Source organism: Ahaetulla prasina, chromosome 1, assembly GCF_028640845.1.
Source record: "Ahaetulla prasina isolate Xishuangbanna chromosome 1, ASM2864084v1, whole genome shotgun sequence".
Classification (NCBI taxonomy): Eukaryota; Metazoa; Chordata; class Lepidosauria; order Squamata; family Colubridae; genus Ahaetulla; species Ahaetulla prasina.
In genome coordinates, this window is record NC_080539.1 from 207,406,713 (window position 1) to 207,423,904 (window position 17,192).

Sequence of the window (17,192 nt, forward strand, 5' to 3'; positions counted from 1 at the left end):
GCAAATACCACCTTTGGCTGGCCCAAAGTGGGATTTTGTAATGTCCCTCCCCCAGGAGTGGGGAGGGAATGGGGATTTTATAGTATCCTTCCCCTGCCATGCCCACCAAGCCACACCCACCAAGCCACACCACACCACGCCCATCAAGCCACACCCACAGAACTTATAGTAAAAAAAATGGATTTCACCACTGCCTTAAACTCCCAAGCATCCGACACAGGACTCGAGATTGAGGAAGACACAGACCACCCATAAAGATGAGAAGGGAATCCATACATAACATAAGTGTAGAAATTGCTCTCTCTCTGAGATCCCAGAGCCAATTATGTTAAAAGGGAAAGGGCTACTTCTTCATTAAGGCTGCTTAACTGTTAAAAATATAGGAAGGGGAGGACTGATATATATCTGGAAGAAAGACTGTTTCCTTCAGATTGCTGATAAATTACATAGGGTGGACACTCAGATATTTTTCATCATATGATGACTGATAACTCTATGACTCATTGTATCACATTGCGGACAATATTAGTACCAATCTCTCATTCCTCCATTCGAACTGTAAGGCAAATGATGAATTATTGATCTTTCCAATATCTTACGGAAAAATATTTGGTGAGTACTGATCTATAGCAATACTTATTCTTAATTATGGTTAAATATTAAGTACAGATATATATTGCTATATATCTGTACTTAATACTTAACCATAATTACGCTAACATATCAAAAGGTTATTTCTTTTGAAATTTCAATATTTGTTAGAAGTTGCTGTAGAGGGAAAAATCCAGTGGTGGGATTCAGCCAGTTCGAACCACTTCGGGAGAACCGGTTGTTAACTTTCTGAGCAGTTTGGCAAACTGGTTGTTGGAAGAAATCATTAGGGCAGAGAACCGGTTGTTAAATTACTTGAATCCCACCACTGGAAAAATCGCATGGAAGGATGGCTTGGGAAGTTATTCAGAGTTGGAAAATTAGGCTGGGATAGCAAATAAAACTGATGGACCTCCCTTGCTTTGCCAAGTAAATGAGGTAATAAATAGACTGTCAACTATTGCTATTATTTATGGCAGATTAATATATAGAAAATTAAATAACTTTTTAAAAAATAATCAATATCTCCCACTCTCCTCATTCCTCCAGCACTTTAAACAGTAAAACTGTTTTGAAAGATTACTGCAATTTCAGGAAACTAAAGATACTTGATTAAAACTTAGTATGCTTTAGAATTTGACTCTTCAGAATATTCATCATTGCTGAATTCAGTGTTGCACTGTTACTGTTCCAGTTACACATGGGCAAGCATGCTTCTCCAGAGAGATTTTAGAATATCTGTCCTGTAATAATGCAAAAGGCAATTATTATGCTTTGCCCAGAAGAAAGTTTTTCTTAATTTGGAGAATGTCAGTAAAGAGAGATAATTGGCTGTTTCCCAAAAGCCCTTTGTCACCCAAGTCCTATTTCTCTGTGACAAGCTACTTACTGCCTGAAGTTCAGTACCATTAAATCTTTGAAGAAGTGTGCACTTGGCAAGGTCATAGCCCAAGAATCGTAGAAACTCTAATGATAGCTGATAAGTCATTTGTTTTTGTTCTATGGTATTGTTCAAACTTAAGGAGCATTCACTAGTCATTATTAATGGGGATAGCCCTGAGGAGAAGAACTGGACCTTCTGTCAACAATTTAACATCAATCTCCATGCCCTAACTTCAATTTTACAGATCCCTGTTTTTAACCTGACTAGGGTATTAGAAACGTCTCTTGGTACTACAATTGTAGATAACAGAAATTTAGTTTGGGGCACTATAGAGATATTAGTCCTAGCACAAGGTCCACCCGACTCCACATAGTATTTGGGCTAAGGTTTCAGCTTGAAACTATGTAATATATAGCAGCTCACTGTAAAATAAAAGATTTTTGACTGTTTTGGGCAACTGAAAAAACAAATATACTGAATTGTACTTAAATACTTTAAAAATACTGTACAAATTTCATTCCAATCAATATCGCAGAAGATAAAAAGGGAATTCAGTAAAATGATCTTACTAGTTTCATAAACCTAATCAAGATTAACCATCTATTACAACTCAATATTGCTGTGAAATAAAAATAGATAATGGGTAACCAATGAATGTAGCAGATAGGGAGAAAGATTGGCTGCAGTTAAGAATTCATCATGCTGCTAATGACCCCATAACTAGAATACCTAGTAATCCATCACTTTGCGAAGACATTGAATAATAATGATGAAGGAAAAGATTGGAATGAAGTGAATTATCTTTGGTCAATATATAGCAAGCTGCCTTAGACAGACTATCGGTCCATTTAACTTAGGCTTTTACTGTAAGTGTTTTTTCAGGGCCCGACTCTTATCTAGAACTGTTAACTGAGAACTGAACACGGTAACAAAGTGGATGGTCTTCTATTGATTTGCTGCCCTTCCTTGATTCCCCCATCTTGAAGCATTTTTCCAGTCCAGTGATAAAGATTTTTGGGGCCCTTTTTTTCTTCCAAGATTATCTTATTGATATAATTGGTAATTAGTTACTCATAAAACTATTGCCTAGTTCTGTCAGTCTACTTTAGTACTATGACAGTCTGATCTAGTTGGGCAAGTAACGTGTTTACTCATTGAATACATGTGGTAATTTATTTTATGACTCCCTACATGCCTTTTGTTACTTGTAAAAATATACAGAAGCAAGGTGGAAGCATTGTGGGAAGTGCACCCCAGGGGGACAGTGCCAGGGACCTCATAGCACCAGAAGCTTCAGAAAACAGTGGCAAGAGACACAAGCCAATTCTTCCCCCTTTAAGAAAACCAAGAAGCACCAGCTGAAAGAAAAACACAAAGCAGCCCTGCTAACAAAGCTGACAATAGAAATTCTTAAGTAGAGCCATTAAGATAAGGGGAATCAGGCTAACATTCCTTCGGACATTCCGTCGCGAACTGAAGACACATCTTTTCATTCGCGCGGGGCTGGCTTAAATTGAATTTTTATTAATTTTAAATTTTTATTAATTAATTTTAAATGGGGTTTTTAGTTTATTGTATATTTTTACTTCTCAGGCTAATTTTAAAATAAGTTTTTTAATTGCATTTTAAATTGTACATTGTATTATCTGTTTTATTTTTGCCTGTACACCGCCCTGAGTCCTCCGGGAGAAGGGCGGTATAAAAATCAAATAAATCAAATAAATAAATAAAATAAAAAAATAAAAAATAACTCCCTTTTTCCTGCCTCCCTGACAGAATTAACTCCTAGGACAGGAAAAACAAAAGACCTGGGACCAAGATTAACCCAGGAAAACAGGAAAACAAAACCCAGGGCAATCAGAAACACATCAAAACTCATCAAGCTGCAGGAGCTTCAAAGGGGAAATAAACATAAAAGGCTCAGTCACATTTCCAAGTTTACTTGCAACCCAGGAATGCTTCAGCTGTGTCACTACTCTCCTCGCCTTCCTGAATTAAAGGATTCCTTTTTCTGGCAGCTGCTTCCATGTCTATTTCTTCTCAGCATCGGTGACTGCTTCCCAGCTGGGAACAAACCAGGGAAATTTCTTCCAACACCATGAAGGTCTGACCTGGTTTAGAAATATTTGCAGCCTCCCTTCCCTGCCTGTACCAGATGCCATCTGCTGATATGTCCATCCTCTAGTTCTTGTCTTGATTTGTCACATTCTAGATTTATCCATAGCAGTGACGGGTTTCAAAAATTTTTTACTACTGGTTCTGTGGATATGGCTTGGTGGGCGTGGCTTGGTGGGCGTGGCAGGGGAAAGATACTGTAAAATCTCCATTCCCTCCCTAATCCAGGGGAAGGATACTGTAAAATCCCCATTTCCTCCCGATCAGCTGGGACTTGGGAGGCAGAGAATAGATGGGGGTGGGGCCAGTCAGAATTTTTACTACCGGTTCTCCGAACTACTCAAAATTTCCGTTACTGGTTCTCCAGAACTGGTCAGAACCTGCTGAAACCCACCTCTGATCCATATTGCCTAGTTGTCCCTTTTCCAGAACAGATTGGCATGAAGAGCAGGAACGAATGATGTTGCCTTCTTTTAAACTTCCGTTTACTTTCAAGCCTTGTAAATAGAAGATTGCGGTTTTGAAATCTGCCAGACCACAATCACCTGGGATAAAAGGGACTCACTCTTAGTTCCCAAATACCCATTACAGCTTTACGGGCCAAGTTATAGTAATTCTGCAATTGTAGCACTCATGGTAAAGGTAGTTCTAAAAAAAACAAAACAGAAAAGTAATAGGAGAGCTTTTTTTTTAAAATTGTACATGCATTTTGAAACTTTAATTTTAACCATATATAAATTCAATTTAATTTAACTGTGTGTGTGTGTGTGTGTGTGTGTGTGTGTTTGTGTGTGTTTGTGTGTGTTTGTGTGTGTAAAGAGAGGAGAGGAGAGGAAAATGCACAGATAAAACTATATGTATATGAGATTATCTGTTCATAGGAAGAAAAATGATTGGCAATTACTTTCTTAAAATGGAAACTATGCAATGGTATCTTACATTCCAGAATAAATAACTTGCAAGCTGATATCAAAACATCTCCGTCCAGTCCAAACCAGGCAGAATTTCTGAAGTCAGCCTAGAATCAAAATGGCATGAGCACAGACCAGAAACAGCTTAAACAGTTAGTGCAAATATTCCATCTGTCACCTCTACATTATGAAACTATGATATCCATTCTATATTTTGGTTGGGTCTTGGATTCTCTGTTCAGTGCCTTCTACCTGTTAATCAGCCTTCCTGTCTTGGTTCATATTTTATTTGTGCCACCTCTATGGCCATCATTTGAGACTGCCTGCCTGAGCTTTTGCAATGGGCATTGAAGCATCTCACTTCCAAAGCCAAGAGAACTTTGCTGCTAATTGCAGGTCCTTCCACCCCAGGGGTGAAATCCAGCAGGTTCTGTTGTGTCTGCGCCCCTCGAGCCGAGCCCCCTGCCAGAAAGTGACTTGGAAAGTGAGGGGGAAGGGCCGTCAGGACTTACCTCGGGAGCACCGGCTTCCCTGGCTCAGCTCCAGGAGCCAGAGGCAGGCCAGGTGGAGGAAATAATGAGGCCTCCGTCCCCTGACTCTTTCCGCCCCCAGGCCACACCTCCAGACCCAGCTGATGGCAATCAGGCCTGGATGGACCCTAGGTTTCTTAGGCAGGAGAGGCGGGAACAACAGAAGCAGGGGTGGGGCAGGCCTAGGAAGTGCTGAGTCATGGAGCCACACCCCACAGGATATAAAATCAGCAAGAGCTGATGTGCCTCTTTGTAGCAGGCAAATCAACTTCTTAACTAAGAGCTGAAGTACTGTTTGTTCCTGGGTGACTCATCGGCATCAAGGGAGATAATGGAGACACTTGGCAGTTGCTTGCTAGTTTGCTGATAGTGTCGGCTAATTAAGCCATCGCTCGGACAGAGGCGAGGGGGGACAGAAAGGTTCTGACAGGTTCTGGAGAACCGGTAGCAGAAATTTTCAGTAGTTTGGAGAACTGGTAAATACCACATCTGGCTGCCCTAGAGTGGGGTGGGAATGGAGATTTTATAGTATCCTTCCCATCCCATGCCCACCAAGCCACACCCACAGAACCAGTAGTAAAAAAAATTGGATTTCACCACTGGTTTGGATGCACAGGATTTACTTTTCACTGTTTTCTTTTTCTTCTTTTAATATAAGCCACATAGTTTGGCTCTCTAAATCTTGTAAATAAACGAAAGTTTGAGATTTTTTTTAAATTATACACACTTAGATTTGGAATTATTCCAAGTATGGTATTCCTTTGAGTTCAAAGAAGACACACTGTTGTGCGGTATTAATAGAAATTCAGGAATTGTTGCTATTGCATCCGGACCGAATATTGAAATCAGAAGATGTTTGTAAGTTGAATGTACTGCCCTTCCACAGAGAAATACAAATTCTCCTTCTTGCAATACCTCAAATAGGTGTTGCAAACTGAAGCTGTGTTATTGTCGCAAACTTTTCCAGGTTGCCATGGCTTCATCTTCTCTGTTCATTCCATGGATCCAAAGCTATGAGAAAAAAAATGTGCTAAGGCATCTGTGTCATTTTTCTGCTTTTCTGTAACATGTCAAGATTGCCACATTATTAGAATACCTGAGGACAAGAAGGACATATGTGTTCTTTCCTATTGTCTAGTAAAAATCTACTACTTTTCTTTGGGAAAGGGATTTTTGCAACATGTTTCTTTCTCTGATGTGATATGTGGTTTATAAACGTAATAATGGCTGTCATAATAGCAATTTGCATTGTGACATAATAAGGCTTTCTCAATTCATTCATGATTTGTAAAGGGAAGAATTGTTGTTTCTTGTCACTAGCTTTACATCAAGTAACTATCATTGGGCACAGAAAAAACAACAACATGATTTTGTTTATCTGTTGTTGTATCATAAAATTCTTTTGTATCATCTGTGGTAATTGATTTACCTGCAGTCAGTTTGAGAAAATGAATATTTTGCCCCATCCAGAACTTCACAAACAATATATATATTTCCCCTTTGGGGGAAATGTACTATTGATACATCATATATATAATCAACATACTCATTCTGTTTCTTTTTGAGGTAAGCATTGCTATACAAAGTGCAGGGGGAAAATGAAATAATAAACAGAATAAATCATACATGAGAAAAGAAATAGGTACTATTCAGTAACTGATTCTAGTTTACTGTATCATTCACCTATATATTCACATTATGTAACATTCTCCATGCCTTTCTATTGTTCCCCTTTGTCCTGCCCCAGCCATTCATGTCTCCTGCATTGTGTCAAGATGGACATAATTTTCTTCTTGTTTGCTCATCAGATTGCAGACGGACCTGTTCTAATGGTACCCTTTCTCTGTTGCTTTGTGGTATTTTCAAAGAAATTCAAGTCAAATTTTAAAGACATTTGGATTTTCTTTGTTTTTTGGTGGTTGTTGATTTTTTTAAAAAAGACCTTACTTTCCTTTTACTTTGCCCCATTTGCTAGTTTTACATCCAGAGATTTCTAAGTAGCATATTCTAGGGGGAGGGAAGCATGATGCCCAAATGTTGACTAGCTCAATGCCCATCAGAATACGGTAGTGCATTGAAATAAAATTGTAGCATTGTGCATACACCAGCATTTGATAGAGGTACTTTGGATTGCACACGAGGACAGTATTTCTCTATTATTCATTAAAGTATGCAATCTTTTTCAGGTTCTGCACAATTCTTCCCAGCTTTAGAAACCTAATGAGGACATCTATACAGTAATAAAATAACAAGGAAGCCTTGATCTTATCCATGGTCTGAAACAATGATTCCAATCATTTTTGAAGCACGCACAGCCCTGTCACTTAGTGTCATTGCCACAAGGCATTTTGGAATATAAAGATAGCAGCTGCCAGCCAGATGCTGATGAGAACCCCATTGCCATGGCAGCTAAAATCACATATCACCAAATCATTTTCTGTATTTCACTTTCCTTCCCCCAAATGGATCAGAATTCTGAACAACTGCATCCCATGTTAATGGGAGAGTGAAAACAGTGGAGGATTTGTCAGCTTCATCTGTATGCAAACATTTTAAACATTGTGGACACTGTAGTCGAAAAATAAAATCACTGATAAAATTAAAAATGCAGTTATCGCTGGCCAGATTCTTCGAAAGACCTTTTCTGAAAAGTTGATTTTTTTTAAAAAAAAAATCCTTTCAATTGATCAGACAAATTTGTTCCTTTCATAAATATCCCATCCTGAACTGGGAGGGATTTTTCTTTTGGGATCTGAAGTTCTATCCAAAGAAGCTAACCGATGAGCATCTGCTTGGGACAGAGACAATGGATGTGTTCTGTACAAGACAAAAGCACTGTTACTCAGATATTGTATTTGATATAAAACCATTCTGCATGCATGTCGAGGCATCTGGTGGGCTTCTCATGAAGGCTGCTAACGAACGACAGACTCATGGACTTCTCGGGGTGAGAGCCTAGAGAAAGTCTGGGATGAGAAGGCCAGAGCAAATTCCAGAGCCCCCTTTTATTGTGTTTAGGTAAAAATGGGTGGTTACAAAAGGTAAGCAGGGGAGGTTACATATTAGCATATATTCAACATGTGAACACGTGACTGCAAGCACATCCACAAGCCTATGATTTTGGAAGAAAGCTCGTGATTCTTGGGAGGAGTTTTGCCATGAGGTGGCTCTTTGTTCTCTGCCATGAGGTGGCTGCTCTTTGTTCTCTGCTTGTTGCCCACGTGGTACAGCTGCATAGCAATCTACACAGGCTACAAGGACATCACTCCCACACGTGTCTAAGGCGTTCTACAGTTACACTATTCATGCTACACGTAGCAAATAGAAATACATCTTGAAACATCCTGACTCTGCATGTTAACAAATCTCATATAATTGTATGTAGCAGAAACTTCTAAGAAGCTTTGTGAAGGGAAACCTTATCAGAAAAGGAATGTCCTGTGGCTAATCACAAAAGTGTTGATACATTTCACACCATCGTTAGAAGCAAACATCTTTGCAGCCTTGACGTGACTGACATAAAACAAGTTTCTGCTTATTTCTTTTGTACATGATAAAATTAGCCAAAGTTACTTATGCTGATTTTTTGCACATAAGTAATTTCTCAAAGGAGTTCATATGGCTTAATATTGCAACACATGCAAAAGAGATCAACAATAATTTTCTCTCCTGTATTTCCTTATAGGAGCTTGAGTTGCCCAAGGGACAGTTTGCATAAGAATCTCTTTTTTAGTTTTATTTGCAACTGTGTTATATCACTTATTCTTCTAGCAGGAATTGTCCAGCAACCACCATTGGTTGCAACTCCTCCAGTAAGTAGGCATGATGTTGTTTTTACTTTTTAAAATTTATCAGCTTCAGCTTCTAATTGGGAATACTGATTCAAAGCTAGGAGTGAATCAGAGAACAGCCTGGGAAGTTTAATCTTCCCCTTCACATCTACTTGTTTGCTAAACCAGGTGGAAATTATCTGTATTATAAAAAAGCCTGCATGAATTGTATGTTGTACTAAGTCAGTACTTCTGCCTGCCCAAAGGTATATGTTATGTATTCATGTTTGTACCTTTAAATATTTGAGCGGGAAATCAGCACGTTGCTGATTGGACGAAGCCTCCAGCAGAACTGTATAAAAGGAGAGGTTTTTCCCCCAGCCTGTTGCTGGGTTCACCCTATATTAAAGAGCTGTTGTCACTACCCTGGTCTCCAGCCTCGTTACTTCCCGAACTTAACATTGGCGACGAAGGTGGGATTTCGAGGCTAAGGAGAACCAGAACCGAGCTGAAGCACGATAGACCCGAACCCAGCAAACTCAGGGCAGAAAAGCGGAGATGGCCAGTTACACTCCGCCCGCACCGTTTGACCCGGCTAAAGAGAAATGGGGAACGTATATGACCCGTTTCGAAAGCTTTCTAGAAGCCAACGAACTGCAAGGAGTTCCAGATAACCGAAAAAGGGCTTATTTCTTAAGCCACTGTGGTCCGGAGGTCATTGATATCGCGGAAGCCCTGGCAGAGCCAACGCCGTTGCAGTCGGTGTCGTGGCCAACTCTACAGACTTTACTGAAAAACCACTTCGCACCAACGCCGTCCAAATACGTGCGGCGGTTTGAATTCGGAGAGCGAAGGCAAATGGAGGGCGAAACCATCGGTGACTACATGGCCGCCCTAAGAAAAGCGTCCAAGGACTGCGGATACCGCGACCTAGACGAGGTGCTCCTCGAGCAACTCATCCGAGGGGTCAAAGACATCCGTTTGCGGCGACGGCTGCTAGCAAAGAGCAACCTAACGCTGGCCAACGCTCTGGACGAAGCCAGAGCACATGAAATGTCTACCCAAGCGGCGGAGACACTGCAGAAGCCTGTCCCACCAAAGGCGAGCGCGAAGGCAACTCCGGTGCACCAAGAGGAGGTTCAGACCGAATCCGACGGTGAAGATGAGGAAGGGGTCTGCCGAACCGAGAAACGCGACAAAGGGGACCGAGACGAATGCGGAAGCTGCGGTGGTCAACACCAGCGGCAACGCTGCAAGTTTAAGGACGCGACATGTCGGCGGTGTGGGAAGAAAGGGCACCTAGCTCAAGTTTGTCGAGCGGCCCAACCTTCCCGCCGAAAATTCAAATCGGCCAATCAGAGCGCGGAATCGGCAAGGCGACCCGCGATTGGCTCAAACAAAAAAGGCGCGGATTCCAACCAAACAACTGTAGTCATAGGCCGCGCCTCGACCCGAGTGGAGAAGAAGATCTTCACCAAACCAAAAATAGAGGGAGTACGGTGCCGGCTCGAAGTAGACACGGGGTCAGCGATCACCATCATGTCCTGGGACACTTTGGCGAAGTCGCTGCCGTCCGTCGCGAAGCGCCACCTGCAAGCACAACGGCTACGAGTCCACGACTACCAAGGGAATCGCATCCCTGTTCGAGGGACCACCTCCGTCCGAGTCGAGTATGGTCCACACAAGAAGACCCTGCCCATCACGATCGTCGAAGGAACTCTGCCCAGTCTGTTGGGACTAGACTGGTTTCGTGCCCTGGGCATGGGAGTGACTGGCATCTACAGAAGTGACTGTAACCTGAAAGACATTCTCTTTAACGAGTTCGAAGATGTCTTCAAGGACTGCCTGGGCAAGTACAAGGGGACCCCTATTTCCTTCAACTTAGACCCCCAGGTAGCCCGCATTTGGCTTAAGGCGAGGAGAGTCCTTTGCCCTAAAACCAAAATCGATAAGGAGCTAGATAAGCTCATTAATCAGGGGATTTTGGTGCCAGTCGATCACGCAAAGTGGGAGACGCCAATCGTCACCCCAATAAAGCCGGACGGGTCAATTAGAATTTGCGCTGACTACAAGGCGATGCTTAACAAAGCCTTACAGAAAAGCGCTTACCCGGTTCCCGTGGTGCAACACTTATTGCACTCTTTGGGGCAAGGGCAAGTCTTTGCAAAGTTAGACTTGGCCCAAGCCTACCAACAACTGCCCGTAGACGCCCGCACAGCCGAAGCCCAAAGCGATTGTAACGCACAGGGGGCCTTCAAGTGCACCCGATTGCAATTTGGGGTCAGTGTGGCACCAGGGCTGTTCCAAAACCTAATGGAACGACTACTGCAGGGGCTCCCAGGGGTAGTCCCTACTGATGATGTCCTAATTTCAGGGAAAACATGGAGGAATTGGGGAGGCGGTTAAGAAAGGTTTTGGGCATTTTCCGGACAGCGGATTAAAAGTCAAGGCAAACAAATGCCAGATAGGGGTCGAATCCGTCGATTTCTTGGGCTACGGATAGACAAGAAAGGAATTCACCCTACTGAGAGCAAGGTCAAGGCAATTAGGAAGGCTCCAGCGCCCAAAAACAAAGCAGAGCTGCAGGCATTCCTGGGGTTGGTGAATTTTACGCAGTCTTTTAAAGAACAAAGCAACCGTTCTTGGAACCGCTGCATAGGCTCTTAGGAAAAATACTGTTTGGTCTTGGGGAAAGTCAGAAAATAGGGCTTTTGAAGCAGTAAAGAACCTGCTCTCAAGTGATAGCCTGCTCATCCAATATCACAACTCATTACCCCTAGTGCTGGTTTGCGATGCCTCCCTTATGGGGTGGGGCTGTACTCAGCCATAGACTTCAAACGGCACAGAAGCCCCTATAGCTTTTACTCTAGAACGATGTCCTCCCAGAGAGAAACTACAGCCAATTAGATAAAGAAGCACTAGCCATTGTGTCAGGGGTTAAAAATTCCACGAATCGTCTTTGGGCGGATTTTGAAATCGTGACTGACCACAGACCGCTACTAGGGATACTGGCTGGCGATCACCAACGCCTGTGGCACTTTCGCCACGCCTGACCCGATGGACTATATTCTTAGCCGCTTATTCGTACAAGCTGCAGCATCGACCAGGAAAAGAAATGGGCATGCAGGCGCGTTAAGCCGATGCCCACTACCAGGGCGATCGAAGACCCCACTCCGGGAACGCCTGTCCTACTTATTGACTCTTTGGACTCTGGCCCAGTCACATCTAAGGAAGTGGCTCGGGCATCATACCGGGACATTGTGTTAAGGACTGTACTCGGTTGGGTACAGAGAGGGTGGCCCGCTGCGCCGGGCGAGCGGTTCAAAGAATTTGTTAAAAAACGCGATGAGCTCTCGGGTCAAGGGGTGCCTGTTATGGGGTGATCGTGTAATAATTCCTGATAAATTAAGGGGAAAGGTATTGGACCTCCTCCACGAGGGTCACCCAGGGATTGTAAGGATGAAGGGGTTAGCTAGAAGCTATGTGTGGTGGCCACTCATGGACGCAGAGATTGCTGAGAGGGTAGGGAAATGCCAGGCTTGCCAAGAGTCCAGACCTCTACCCCCAACGGCCCCAGTCAGGGAATGGGAAAAGCCCCAAGGGCCCTGGTCAAGAATCCACATTGATTTTGCTGGCCCTTTCCACGGCCAAACGTTCCTAGTGGTTGTTGATGCATTCTCTAAATGGTTGGAGATCATACTCATGAAATCCACTACGGCCGAGCAGTAATCGCAGCCCTCGCCACCTATTCGCAACTCACGGGTTGCGGACACTCTGGTGTCCGACAATGAGCCGCAATTCACGGCAGCCCAGTTTGAAGAATACCTGGCAGAGGAGGGCATCCGACATGCCCTCTCTGCGCCTTTCCACCCTGCGTCGAATGGCCTTGCAGGCGTTCCGTCCGGGCGCTAAGGAGGCGTGTCAGGCTCAAGCCAGGTGACTGGCAAACAAAGATAGATTTCTTTCTGGCCGTTCAGCACAGAACCCCAAGCACGGCTACAGGCAGAAGCCCAGCCGAATTGTTGATGGACGGAAACTCCGGTGCCCACTTGACCGTTTGAATCCCATTACACACCAGAGGGTTACAAGGGGAACTAGAAAAACAAGGAAATGGGCATAGGCGACGGTGTGGGCCCGAAACTATGGGGACGGCCCTAGTTGGCTCGCAGGACAAATCATAAAGACAACCGGCCCAAAATCGTATTTGGTAGAGCTACAAGACAACCGAGTGTGGAGGCGCCACATAGATCAGATAAGGAAACGAATAACTGATCAAACCGAACCAAATGAAACAGATCATGACCAATACCCATTTGAATTCACAGCTGACAATGACCCGGGGGAGGCGCAAGACTTAGCTGAGGTCCCAGAGTTCCAGCGACGCCATCAGATTCCCGAGGAAACAGCAGGAAAATTACAAAAGTAATCCAAGGCCGGATGGCCAAGAAAAGAGTCTGCCAATAATCCGGGGCCCGTTGGCCCAGAGAAAGAGCTGGGAGGAGAAAACAGCCCCTCCGACCAGCTCAAAACACCACCAGAACTGAACCGCAGGTCTGAAAGAACTAGGAGACGCCCAGGTTATTTGCGTGACTACGTCGAAAAATAACATGTAAATAAATATGTAAATAGAGGCAAAGTGTTTTCTGGGAGGGAGGTGTTATGTATTCATGTTTGTACCTTTAAATATTTGAGCGGAAATCAGCACGTTGCTGATTGGGAAACCTCAACAGAACTGTATAAAAGGAGAGGTTTTTCCCCCAGCCTGTTGCTGGGTTCACCCTATATTAAAGAGCTGTTGTCACTACCCTGGTCTCCAGCCTCGTTACTTCCCGAACTTAACAGTATATAAAGTGCTTCACATCTCCCAGCTCTTTTTTTTTTCTTTGCAACTTCTTCTGGATGATGTCTGAGGGTATTTATCTCTTCATTGTCACTGTGGTAAATGTATTTGCAAAAATCAGGCCTTACGGTGGTATTATTTTCTCGGCTGGGGTAATTGTTTCCCTTTCACTTCCCAAATTCCTTGTGTGTCCAATCACACCTGGCCAATAAATTCTATTCTATTCTATTCTATTCTATTCTATTCTATTCTATTCTATTCTATTCTATTCTATTCTTTCTACATTGCAAGAACACACACTGTAGCAAGACACATTGTCATCATGGGAAACATAACATGCTGCATTGAATCTCTGAAGGTTTTCTAAGCCCCCTCCCCAAACCCATCTCCTCCCATTATTGTGATTGATAGATTCTATAGAATTCTGGGGTCTCATTTTACTTGTTTGACATGTTGAGTTAGATATACAGACTCTTATGCTATCTTTAACTTGGACTATAAATTATACTTATTTTTGATCAATTTTAGATGCTTACTGTAATTTAGTTTGATGCATACTAACCTTGCAGAAATGCATTCTTTTCTCTAAGACATTATATATTGATTGATTATGTCCCATCAAATTAGCTGACTCTTGGTAATCACATATATCACATAATGCATAAATTTTCTCCTCAGTATTCATTTAGGTTACTAATATTTGAAAGTAATATTGGAGCTAAATAAATAAAACTCTCTGCATTGTTAAAAAAAACCTATTTGTTGTTCACAGGAGTCCCTTTAATTCATGTCTCTACATATGCTGTAGCCAGAAGCTTGTAATTCAATGATTAGTAAGTTGAAACTAAAATCTCCCAGCACATTTTACAGGAATTTATTTAAAGGAGTCACAGATAATCCTTGCGTTGCAACAACAATTGGGAATGAAAATCTTGTCACTAAGTGATAAAGCTCGATATCACCTGACTACATCACTTAGTAACGTAGCTTTTTTTGGCTTTTTATTATGCCATGTTTGTCTTGAGTTTCTTGTTTCTTCCCTGGAAGTCCCCAGGAAGGGAGGGAAGGTGATAATGAAAAATCACAGAACTACTAGATGTTGCAACCCTCATAATTGCAAACTGGTTGCCAAGGACCTAAATCCTGATCACATGACCATGGGGACACTGCAAAACTTTGAGTCCTCCTCATAAATTCCTCTCATTCAGCGCTGTCATAACTTTGAATGTCGCTGAATGAGTGGTCCTAACCCAAAGACAACCAGTATTGTGGCAAGAATACTCTTATACCTTTTTTCCAGCTGCTGGTACACAACAGATATTCTTTTATTTTATATCATCAACGGGCCTATCTACACTGTTCTCTTGGTAAGAACATATCACAATTATTTCCACATCAAATATATTTTTCTTACTTTTATGCCAAACATTTATTTATGGTGGTGGTGCAGTGGTTAGAATGCAATATTGCAGGCTAACTCTACCAACTGAAAGGAGTTCGATCTTGATGGGCTCCAGGCTAACTCAGCCTTCCATCCTTCCGAGGCCAATAAAATGAGGACCCAGACTGTTGGAGACAATATGCTCAGTAAACCACTTAGAGTTGTAAAGCACTTTGAACCAGGATACAAGTCTAAGTGCTATTGTTAGGAATAAGGAGGAGGCTAACTCACTGCACATTTAGGTATTAAGGCTATAAATTCAGTGCATTATAAAATTAATTAATATGGAAATGCATCTAAATATAGAGTTGCTACAGGGTATTGTCACATCAATCCTTCAGCAGTGAAAAAATAAAATCTAATGGTTAAGAACCAAAGTCTACCACAGCATTGCACTTGAGCTTGCCAAATCTCATAGCCTTTCTTCTTCTGCATGCTTGTCATAAAGTTAGAGGGAGCAGAACAAGAGATCACTCTTTCTACACACATATATAAATCAATTTCTGTGCGCCTGATTTCCCCCTCTTATTTTCCACACAACAACCACCCTCTGAGGTGAGTTGGGCTGAGAGAGAGTGACAGGCCCAAAGACACCCAGCTGACTTTGATGCCTAAGCTGGGACTTAAACTCATGGTCCTAGTTTTTATCCTGGTATCTTTATCACTGGCTATCATGAGGTATTAAGAATAAATATTTGTTTATTACATCTAAACAATGGTTTAGGACTAAAAAAGGGGGTCAGTAAATTGTTTTATTATTAATTTCTTCACTTGTATAAAAATACATTCAAGCCACCATTTGAAGTGGCACTAAAATGAAGCCCTGAGGGTTATTCTTTATTAAGAAGGAAGTTGAAAGAAAACTAGTTGTGATTAGTGAAATACAGGCATGATGCGGCAAATTAAATAAGAAGCTGGATACAGCTTAAATCCTATGTAAAAGAACTGAAGATTGCTTTATTGTTCTTCAGACATGAGGTTTTGATTATAGGTTTTGTGAATTATTGGTTGATTTTGTGCAACACACAATTTTTTTATATTACTTATTAGATTATTTTGATGATACTCTCTCTTTTTTATGTCTTTCTGAATGTTTTGTATAGTCAAAATCACTTTTCTGAATTTTAATTTTTTAAAAAAAATTAACCCTGAAGTGCTTATTATAGAAGAATCATATAATGAAACAGAGAAAAAGCTAGGCCAGAAGAAAAAGCTGCTTTAATGGTGATAGCACAGCGTTGCATTCAATAATACATTATAGCCATTCTGTCAACGTTCCATGGATGCAAACATTGGGGACTTAGGTCTGAAAGTCTCTGTTGAAGTTTTTATTGTCAAATTACATGAGATTTCTTTTTCAAATATAGATGAGATTGGTATGAAATTAACACTTTATTTTTTTCTATAGGTGAATTTCTTGATCCTGATAAGGATCGTTCATGTCACCATAAAGAAGTCAAAAATCAGACATCTTAGAAAATCTATTCAGTACATGAAAGCTGTGAGGGCCACTTTCATTTTAGTACCACTCCTTGGCATCCAAATCCTATTGATTTGCTGGGAACCAACAAGAAGAACCGACAAGGAGATTCGTCAATAGATATTCCATGTTTTTATACAATTTCAGATATCCAAGTCTCTTGAAATATGTGCAATTTACAATGATTGCTAAGGAATGTCACAGGTATAAACAATGGGCATATTTTAACTCATTCTTGATTTCATATCAACAAACGCATTCCGACTTTTCCCCCTTTTATTTGTGCAGATTTTAATGAGGGCTAAACTGACATGGACGTTAGTGGGAACTTCACTGATATTCGAGAATTATATATGTTCAAATTTAATAATGTTCTAACAGTATTACAAAATTTGTTAATAACCAGTTTCAGGATGAGTGGAAACATTTGGGTCATATGTGTTCAAATCAAGACTGCTTTTGACAGCTAGACAGCACTCTCTCTCTCTCTCTTTCTCTCTCTCTCTCTCTCTCTCTCTCTCTCTCTCCCTCCCTCCCTTCCTCCCTCCCTCCCTCCCTCCCTCTCTCTCTCTCTCTCATTCTTGTGGTCCCTCAGCATCTAACTATCTCTCACATGGAAGATCAAACTTGC